Raw genomic sequence first — 10,233 nt, forward strand, 5'->3', positions numbered from 1 at the left:
AATCCACTTTGACTCAGGACACATATCTGTGATTCAACAAAACTGAAATCTAAAAACGCTATCACCCCGTACATCCTGGAAAAATGAGTGAAACTTTACAATTTCCCTAATCAGATCTATTATTTTACACCTGAGGTCACACAGCTAGTTTACAAACAGAAATTTAGCTCTGGAAGAGGGCTCGCAAATTGTCTAGTCTTCGTAAACCCTCACTTTGCTAGAAACCTCAGGGATTAAGGAAAAGGTTTTGTTATCTGATTCTATTTTTATGAGAAATAAAAGAGAAAGAAAGAAATGCAAACATTTAATTAGTCGTGTTTCTTTCTTTCCCTCCCAGCAATCCCCGAGTATCACCAAGATGCTCCCAGGTATTCCTAAAACAGGTTCACCTCCTCCCAGCCCTGTGAACCCCTGCGCTGTCTCGTATGAGTTGCTAGGTAACTGAAGAAGATTTATGCACATCTATCGTTAATTTCAAAGACAGTTTTCAGCTCTGCCATAAACAGCACGAGAAGCAGACACCACACTCGCCTTCCCTGAGATGAGGCATTCCAGGGCATGTCTGCAAGATACAATATATCCTGGTAAAGGTCCAACTGTCTGCAAAAGCAGTTCAGCAAATCTGAGACATCTGGGCCCAGCTCCAGTGCCCTCTCGTGCCTCCAGTGCCAAATCCATCAGAAGTTTCATTCAAAGACCATGGTCTGCCCTCTTCGTTTGTCTGTGTGAAATCTAATCTTGTGCTTTTCTCCCCCGTCCTTCCCAGCAGCACCAATATTCAGTCTTGGAATGGAAAACTTTGTATCCCAGAATTATCTGCAAAATTATTTCTCAAGCCAGTGGTTTCATTACCTTTTTAAAGGCTCCTGTTAAGCACAAGTACCATTTATACTGGTTTGGATGACATGTACGGCTTTTATTGCCACTGCGTGGTAAGTGATGGGTGGACTCAATTTATATGATGGCCCCCCCAAACCAAAGTTTTATAGAGAGATCATAGTTATAGGGATCTTGTACATTTGGGAAGCAGTTCATGTTTTACTAGGAGCTTCCCTGAGCAGCCCACCATGGCATCCTTGCTGCAACTCCATGAGAGGCCTGGTTCATGGCATTGCCACTTCTGGCTTAGATGACTTCCAGGGTTCAAAAGTCGGCCAACTGATGGTCCAGCTTTGTTGATTCCTAATTTCTCTTCCACATAGGCTCCCAGGAGATCGCTCTAAAACAGAAACCTGAACACGCCGATTTAAACCAGCCAATGACAGTTCATCATTTACATGATCCAAGTTCACATTCCTCAGCATGAAGACAAGGGCATCCGTCATCTAGTCCCTCTCTCTTCATCTCGTCTCCCCTCACACTCATCTGATGTTTTGCATCCCACCGGCACTGCCTTTGGTACAGTTCCCTGTACGTCACACTGTTTCTGACCCCAGGGCCTTGATCACAGTGTTTACTCTGCTTCCAAAGCATACACTCCCAGCATCCAATTCCTACAGCATCTCCTCCAGGAAACATTCTCTGATGCCCCTTCCCCACCTCATCCTGGCTGAGTTAGATGCCCCTCCCCTGTGCTTCCAGAATACTCAGGACGTAGCTCTCTCAGTGCATCTGTGGAATTGCTTTATAATGTTCTGTTCATCTGTCTCCCTCACTATATGCTTGAGTTTTTCCAAGTCAGTGTCTATATACCATCTACTTCCTTTTGGTATCCGCAGAGCCTAGCACAGTGTCTACCTTCATGGTCCTCATTGTGTTGAAGGGAAGGCATGAAGAAAAAAGGGAGAGAGATTGTAAGAGGGAGGCCAGTAGCACCATCAGCCTGATTCACAGATAAGGCAACCCAGGCTCTGAGACCCCAGGCAACACATTTAACAAGCAGAAGATCCGGAATGTGAAGAGGGAGAAGGATCTTTAGAAATAATCCAACCCATCCTTTAATATAGTGGAAAGAGCTCCTGCTTGATTACTTCCAAGGATGGGGCGCTCGTTGCCTCCCCTCTGTCAGCCATGCCCGTTGTCGGTCAGCTAGACTGTGAGACGGTTCTTTCTTGGGTGGTGCGGAAACCAGTTTCCCCATGGTTCACATCAGCCTGGTTCTGCTTTGGTCTTCTGCTCTCAGACACTTCCTTTTGGCAGAGCAAAAAACTCAGCCTTCCCAGTGCGTGGAGAAAGCACCCTCAAGTTGTTCCTGCCTCTCTCAATCATCATCAAAAATGCAAAAATAACCAGATTCCTGGCCTGAACATACACGCTTTCCATGCACTCTCTAATCCAAACCTCCCTGAAACGCAGTGGAAAAACATGTCCAAGATCACACAGCTAGACTGCCACACATCAGGCCTAGACCCCGAGGGATGCACTCCACGTTTCTGTATTTAACTACCGCACAATACTCTTGCCTGGGTGAGCCCTTCAGCCGGCCGACAGTGAAAAGCTAAGCAGATTAAAGGTACGTGTAATTCGCACACTCTCCCTGTTTTTTGTTTTTTTGGTTTTTTTTCTTCCTCTAATACCAGCTTGACGGGGATCTCTCTCCTCTGAGGTTTGTTTTTAAAAATGAGTTTCTTTCTTATGCCTCCTTTCTCCCCAGCCCCAGGAAAAAGATCACTGGGTTGCCGGCTCTGCAAACGCCGTGTTATTCACGGGGTGCCGCACCAGGACAAGCCAACTCATTAGTTTCAAAGCCTCAGATTAATCTTACATTACTGTTCCCGGAGGTGAAAGGTCATTTTTTTATCTTCTTAGCTGTATCCACCCCCCACCCCCCGCCCCGCCCCGCCCCCACCCCGGGAGGAAACTGGATCTTTATGCAGGAAGAGACCCCTCCCTCACTGGACCAGCTGTTTATGTTTCTCTTCTTTGTTGTGAGTGAAATTGTACACAGAGAGGCGGGATTGTTTGAAAAACCCAGAGGTTGTTTTAAAAGTAGGAGAGTTTTGTAAACCATGGGGCAGAGACATGATGAAGAGGCTGGCACTGGGAGTGTTGAAAAAAGCTAGAGACAGTTGGCTCTGCCAGAAGGAAGCCCACGGCAACTAGAAGCAAAGTCCCTTCTCTGCCCTCCAGTTTTGCAATCCCCCTCTGGCACCCCCTAGTGGCAGAACCTAGCATGGCACCAGGTGGCTGGGAGAAAGGACAGTTCCGGCCACCAAACAGTGGTGACTTTGAGGCTGAGAGACGACAGTTTAATAACTGGCACCTGCCACTGTACCTAGAGCAAGGCTATGTGCTAAATGCGATCAGCCTGGTGTGCGGAGCTGCTGGTGGGATGGCAGCACTCCACGTTCATGGAATGGTCCAAGCTCGGTCCTAATAACCTCCCAAATCACGAGAGGGACACAGAATGAGACGTGGTTCCCAGGTTGGGCTGCCCCAGTTACACTGAAATTCCTTCTGGGTAGCCCTGGCCGGATCAAAGCTGCATTGAGGAGGGGAAGAACGCTGCATTGAACACTGCCTGCTCGTGTTCACAAGAGCTATTGTCTCATCCCTAATGGTGAAATTGGAGCGAATACATGGACCAGTGTTTGCCTTCCCTCACCCAGGCCTTCTTCCAACATTCTCTCCCAGCCCCACAGGGAGATGTGGCATTTAAGGGAGGGTGGGGAGAGGAGTGTGATGGGTGACCCCTGAGGAAGAGAGAAAAGGTAGCCTTCTCTTTACATCTCTAAGTGTTTCTCCCTGACAGAAGCCCTGGAGAAAGCACAGGCTGTCGTGCAGCTATGGGGTGTGATACTGCCAGAATGAGACAGAAATGTGTCCTTTCCCAGTGTGCTGTTCATCAAAAGTTCCCCATGAATATCTTGGAGCCAAAAGTCATTCCTTAAAGATAGCAGCCGCTAAACGGAGCAGGGAAAAGGTCAAGAGAGAAGGTGGGATTTGGAGGAAGCAGGCAAAATACAGCCACTTGAGTTTTTAATTCAACTTCATTTTAAATGATATTCAGCAAGAAGTTGAATGACCCCATGAAAAAGGGCAAGGGGGTTATATTTATTGCATGTGATGCTTCCAATTCAGTTTACTTCTCTCTCAAAGACAGAGAGGCAGCAGGGCGCGAACTGCACCAGAGATGAAAGCCCCAAGAGTGCAACTGAGGACTGGGGCTGGAAAGAAAGAACGGCTCTCGATCAGGTCCAGGTGTGGACCCAGCAATTATTCCAGCCACTACTTTTCACCTCCAAGTGGAGCTGGCGTGGCGCGGAAGGAGGGCAAGTTGCCAAGTAGTAACCTGCCAGTTGGCTGAAGCCACCTAACCCATTCCAGCCTGGAAAGAGATGGAAGTTAGGGACAAGGTCATGTTAACTTGGGTGGCTCATCAAACACTGGGTCCTGGGCCTCCCTACCTGGCCAATTGATGACTGGTTCTTAGCTCCAGTTGAGCTCCACCCTACACCGATGGGTGTAGACATGAACAAGCCTGGTTCCTGGCTGAACACGGAGCCAAGGGTACAGGTTTCTACGTCCTCTTCAGGGATGCGGTATTGAGAGTCAGTCACTCTGCCTGCTCAGCATTTCTACCTTCTCCTGGTAAGAGCAGCGTGAGTTTCCTGTGGGAGATCACTGCTTCTTCACTTTCAGCAATTATGTCTTGGTTCTAGATTCTTCTCTTTCCCCCTCACCCCAGCTCTAGGAAGAGACCTAAGTCTGGCCAACTGAAATCAATCTTGGGATTTTTGTTGGAACCATCAGGAAGGAAAAGTTCTCTTCTGGGAGCGGTGGTTGGGAGAATAGCTTGTGCATCCCTCACCTATGGCCACGAGGCTACATCACAGACCCTCCCACAGCTCAGGGGCACAGTAAGCACTGCTGTCACACTGACGGCTCTGTGGATTCGCTGGCACGCTTCTGCCTCTGGCTCACATCTGTGGTCGGTGGGGCAGCTCTGCTCTAAATGTCTTTTTTCCCTCCAGGACCAGCAGGCTACCTGGGGCATACTCTCACGCTGATTCCAGAAGCGTAAGAGCAGGCAATTCTTCTTAAGGGCGAGGCTCGAAACTGGCACACTGTCATTTCCACGCACATGCTTTTGGCCAGAAGCGGTTACATGGTCACGCCCAACATCGGCGGTGGATGCAGTCACCGGCTGAGGGTAGGCACGCAGGAAGGGTGCCGAACTGGGAGCCTTTGTGCAATCACGTGGTGTAAGCCACCTTCCCTGGTGGCCGCTTTACCACCTGATGGGACCCGTCTGCCTGAATGAAGCCACCAGAAAAGAGAGCAAAGGCAAGAGTTGGAGACATAAATGTGATAATATCGTTGGAGTCCCTGAATCCTGCTGTGTGTCCTGACTTTTCACTTACTTTAATTGTTTAAGTCCGTTTCAATTGGGTTTCTGTTGTTTGCAACAAAAAGACACCTGACTGATCTGTATCAGTCAGGACACTCGGGAAGTCTACAGTGTCAAGCCAGAGAGACGAGAGGCAGGATCCCAAGAGAAGGCAAGATAGAACAAGCAGGTTCTAGAAGCTGAGCCCAGAATGGCTGCCAGAGGCCACTGGGCTTGGATCGTGAAGCCTCTCACGAGATGCCCACAGAAGGCCAGTGGGAGCGCTAGAGGACACTGCCATGTGATCACTGTGGACCAAAGGACTACGTGGGCTCTTGTTTCTCCAGCATCCGACAGACACAGATGAAGCCGAGCAGAGGAGGCCCTGCTGACTCAGCCGCGCTGCCCCTCCCCCGCAAAGGAAAAACAACTTAAGTTCTGCAAAAGTACCACCAGGACTTCTAGGGTTGTAGGTACTAAACAAAGTCCTTGAACCTGTGATTCTAAAAAAGGAACCAAAGATTTGAGAGGAGCAAATGAGACCCTGGGCCTAAGAGGAAGGATCACAAGGACGCTCATATCTAAATAGTCTTAGCAACGACATTAACTCCAGACAGTACTATTTATTGAAAATGAGCCACACGCCAAGCACAGGGCTAAGGAATTGTCATGTATTAGGACACCTAATCCTGTCGAGAAACCCGAGAGGGTATTTTATCGCCATTTGACAAACAAGGAAGATGCAGTTAGAGACGTTCCATCCCTGTCCAAGGTCCTCGGGCTGAACCTCTGTCCTGCCCCAGAGCCCCTGAAGTTTAGACCAGGCTGCGAGCCTCCCTCACTACGATTTTCTTTGTTCTTTCTGACCTCAGAGCCCGCAGGGACCTTTTAATGAATACTTCCTTCCCTTGCCCTTTTATAGCCTACTGTTCTTTGAAATGGGGGTCCAACATCAGACTGGAGAGAAAAATACCCTCTCTGTCAAAAACTTTGCTAGAGTCTCACTTTGGAGGGCAGTTGTGGTTTCCTGCCCGCACCCAGCCCCTCTTCCTCCGGTTAAGAGCACCCAGGTTTCCTTTGGGGAATCATCTTCTCCCATCCCTCAGTTCAGGTGACTGAGGTGGGCCTGGACCCACACAGGTGATGCTGCACCCCTGCTCCCTACTCTAGGGCTGGGCATCTGAGCCTCAGCTCCCCACTGGTGCAGCCCATGACGTGGGTCAGAGAGGTACATGATATGCTGGGGCCAGAGTCTACTAGCTGGGCAACCTTGGGCCACTTACCTAAGCACTTCTGTGCCTCAGTCTTTCCGTCTGTAAAATGGGATGATAATAATATCCTCCCCCCCAACCTCTGTAGAGTTGTTATGAGGAAGCATTAAGATGATGCATGTAAAGAACGCTTTACACACCCTCAGCAAGATACAGCCGGGATCACTGCTAATCCAGGCATGGGCACACTACCTGTCCAGGCTGATGGGAATCTTTGCTAGGATTTTATTGGAAGTACTGAGCAAGTCGCATTCCCCACCCCGTCCCTCCTTCCTCCTTCTCTCTCTGGTGGGGATATTAGGCAGTGGGCTGTGGACCTGGAACAGATAGTGGGAAGGAGAGTGGAGAGGTGCAGAGACAGATTTTTCTCAGCTTTGTTCGGGGACCTGGGTCTGGCTGTGCTTGCGGTCACCACTCCCCTGGGCTTGGAGGTAGCGTGTGCCAATGATTCCCTTTGTGGGGAAAACCAGTTTTCGATGGAGTCAGGGTGGGAACGGGGCAGCAGAGTGGAAAGGGTAAGGATTGCTGGAATATGTTCAGACCTCAGCATCTTCTGACTTTTCTCTCCTCTCTCAACCCACGAGACACACAGAGCAGTAAACTAGGACAGGGGGGGGAAAATATAGAACCTTTATGGTATTTAATCTTTCCTTCCCTCCCGCCCTCAAGTCAGGCCAAAGGACACAGTCACTTTGGTACAACACATAGCCGGGTACGCATCTCAGCTCAGCCATTCCCCAATTATGAAAACATGGACAGTTTCTGCAAAGCTCTGGTTCAACCATACGAACATACGAAATGATCATTTTTGCAGGTCAAGAAATGGTTGAATATTGACAGTTTCACACTGATCAACCTAATAGTTCCCATCTGAATGGGGTTTTGCTAGGATTAAATAAGATGATACATGTGCATTTCTTAGCACGATGCCTGGCACTGAGGTACTATTAAGCGTTAATTGTTACTACTACAGTGATGATGATGGTGATGATGATGAAGAAACAGTCACAAATCAAAGCAAAGAGAAACAGCCTCAGCTAACAGCAGCAGTTTTCCAACTTGACTGAAAATTCTGCTTATTTTCCCCTACATCTTGCTCTTTGGGAGTTTTGCAATTTCTGTCTTCACCCGGACAGGGAGGCAAAAGGTTCACAAAATAAACCAGGACCCTTCAGGCCTCAGTATCTCTTCTTTATTGAGAAGACCCCCTGGAAAGCTCAGGGTTGTGAGAAGTTCTGATGACGGGGAGGGAGAAGAGGACAGGGGAGGGAGGAGGGGCTGTTTGAGAATCATCACATATATATATATATATATATATTTTTTTTTGTTTGTTTGTTTGTTTGTTTTTTTGCGGTATGTGGGCCTCTCACTGTTGTGGCCTCTCCCGTTGTGGAGCACAGGCTACGGACGCGCAGGCTCAGCGGCCATGGCTCACGGGCCCAGCCGCTCCGCGGCATGTGGGATCTTCCCAGACCGGGGCACGAACCCACGTCCCCTGCATCGGCAGGCGGACTCTCAACCGCTGCGCCACCAGGGAAGCCCGTCACTCATATTTTTAAATATCTTGACGTCAATAAAACAGCTTCCAGTTCAGTGACAACTGAGGCTTTTGTTTTGATCATGGGCTTCTCACCCACCAGCCAGTTATTCTGGTTAAAGGAGAGCATTTGTTTTCTGAAAGGTGACGATTGGAAGCATAGTTGTTCTCATTTCCTGAGCCTTCCAGGTGCGGCCACCAAGTTATTTAGGCTGTGCCTCCCAGCTTGGGGCCTTTGGACACATTATCCCCTGAATCCAAACGCTTTCCCCTCCTTCTGCACCCTCATTCACTCGTACAGCACTCTCGCTTCAGTGCGACCTTGTGGTGTGTTTTTAGACACTCCAGATCCATTGGCCCTTTGTGATTTGCCCTCATATTACTTGCTAATTCCCAGTGGTTTTTGTCACTGGACACCAAGCTCCAGAGGACAGGCGCTGACTGGGTTGACTTTATTCTGCAATGTCCCCAGGACCTCTCCTGAGGCATGGCCCATGGTGGATACTCAGCAATATATGTTAAATTACAAATTCATCTTTCAGTAATTAATAATAGTTCATTCAGGGCTTCCCTGGTGGCACAGTGGTTGAGAGTCCGCCTGCCGATGCAGGGGACGCGGGTTCGTGCCCCGGTCTGGGAAGATCCCACATGCCGCGGAGCGGCTGGGCCCGTGAGCCATGGCTACTGAGCCTGTGCGTCCGGAGCCTGTGCTCCATAACGGGAGAGGCCACAACAGTGAGAGGCCCGCGTACAGCGCAAAAAAAAAAAAAAAAAAAAAGTTCATTCAATAAATTCATTAATCAGTGACAGAGGCTTGGACCTTCCCCATGGGAAACAAGGTAAGTTTTTGAATTGGGATGCAGGGGATGGTAGCAAGGATGCCACCTGGTCCTCCGTCTGACAGGAGAACAAGAGGAAGGGAAAATCCTTTGATTTGAACATATTTCAACTCGTGATATCTGGGAAAGGGGACTGAAAGACATTTCCAGCATTGTGTAAAGTGTCCTACCCATGCAACAGAGACAAATGGGAACCAATCCTGAACTTCAGACATGACTAATAGCATAGAACGAGCAAGTGTCAGTGATTCGTTTGAAGTGAACAATGATAGTGCAGAACGGAGGAATTCTACATTAGAATTAGTTGGGGGTAAAGGTAAGGGACACTTCCTCCATCACCAGGAGACGGCGTCCTAATCACAGATCCGTGGGTAGGCCTGGGCTAGCGGCAGTGCTGGTATTTACACCGTTGGCCAGAGTTATTGGATTTTGCAAAAAGGAACAACAATCACAGCAGATGTAGGGAGGGAACATTTTGTTTGGGCTACACTCACCAATCAAACTCTAATGAATCTGCTGTCCGTGGCTATCTCGCCTGCGAGACAGGGAGCCTCCCAAGGTCAGAAACTGGGCCTTGCCTTACTTTTCATTTTCTGTTCTCTGGAAGCAATGTCTTTGGATGAACAAATGAATGATTTCTATTACTGCCACATGGCCTCTCTCCCCCAGTGAAACAAAGTACAACCCGAATCTACAGGTCAAGATAATTCTCACTCCATAAAATCCCCATTATCGAGAAACACCTGTTTACAGAATACTTACAGTGTAATAGGCAGCATTCTGTACTTTGAAAGGCACACGGGGACTATAGGCTCAAAGAGTTTAATTACCTGATTAGACAATACAAAGTAAAAACTCTTTTGGATTCCCGTAACAGAAACTCACTCAATTTAACTCAACTAAGAAAAAAAGAAAAGAAAAGGTTATGGAATCCAAGTTTAGGCACCAGAGATTAGCCTGGTGACACAGGCATGAGAACCAAAAAACCAAGAACAGAGGTGACCGCACTGCCTCACTCAGGCCGTTGCATCCACTTACTCATCTTGCATGTGACCCAAGATGGCGGCCAGCCCTAACTCTACATTATGACCTTGAAGGTCAAGTGCTCACCGTAACTGATTCATCATGGCTGTGGAAGGTGTAGATCACATGATTCGCTGCCTACCTACCTCGACTATGGGCAAGCTGCCCCCAGAAGGCATGGCAAACAGTACTGACATTTCAAATAAAGGCAAAACGATCCACAAACAGGAAAAGGTAAGGTAGGAAGGGGCAAAGGGCACAGGGTGTAAAAATTGAAGCTTTGGTTTCTGCAAA

At 48.5% G+C, this 10,233-nt stretch overlaps 1 long non-coding RNA gene across 1 annotated transcript; it reads left to right on the forward strand.

Annotated features, from left to right (window-relative positions):
• The first annotated feature begins 4,367 nt into the window (after positions 1-4,367).
• LOC113628076 (uncharacterized) lies at positions 4,368-7,718 on the forward strand. The gene is made up of 2 exons (XR_003435871.1): positions 4,368-4,530; positions 4,914-7,718. It is a non-coding gene; the product is annotated as an uncharacterized LOC113628076 (long non-coding RNA).
• Positions 7,719-10,233: the final 2,515 nt, after the last annotated feature.

The sequence above is a fragment of the Aethalodelphis obliquidens genome, unplaced genomic scaffold (genome assembly GCF_003676395.1).
Source record: "Aethalodelphis obliquidens isolate GAN/ISIS:26980383/991018 unplaced genomic scaffold, ASM367639v1 scaffold22, whole genome shotgun sequence".
NCBI lineage: Eukaryota > Metazoa > Chordata > Mammalia > Artiodactyla > Delphinidae > Aethalodelphis > Aethalodelphis obliquidens.